Raw genomic sequence first — 607 nt, forward strand, 5'->3', positions numbered from 1 at the left:
TTTACAGCCTTGGCACCCAATGTGAATCACTGAGTCAGAATCCATTCTGTGGCAGTGAGCTTGGTTTTGGAGTTTAAACCACAATTAGAATACCTAAGATCAGTGTAGACAGGGATAGAAGATTCACCCTAGATCAGACCTCAAGAGAATAGAACAAAAAATTCATTAACGTAGAAGTGCCTCAGTGATTTGTCTCCTAACTTCAAAATGGAGGTTCATTATTATGAATAAGTAAGCTACTTGCTTTCTCTTTAGATCCTCACAAATATTTCCCAGAAACCAAAACAGAAAATTTTACTGGTCACTTGATTAAGTAAAGTTTGTGATAACTATACAAACTACCAAATTTCAGACATAAAAACATATAGATCTAGATATTTACCTTTCTATTAGTTATACAACATTTTCATTATCAATTATTTATGTAGATATGTGGCTGTCCTTAAAGCTGGAAGGGAGCTCTGTTGACCTAGTGCCTGAGGCATTTGGCTGCTAACCAGAAGGCTGGCAGTTCAAGCTCACCAGCTACTCCTCAGAAGGAAGGTTGGGCCATCTACTTCATAGTGATACCACCTCAGAAAACCAAGGAGGGGTCACTATGAGTCAC

This window comes from Orycteropus afer, unplaced genomic scaffold (genome assembly GCF_000298275.1).
Source record: "Orycteropus afer afer isolate SDZICR_OR568_19922 unplaced genomic scaffold, OryAfe1.0 scaffold00011, whole genome shotgun sequence".
NCBI lineage: Eukaryota > Metazoa > Chordata > Mammalia > Tubulidentata > Orycteropodidae > Orycteropus > Orycteropus afer.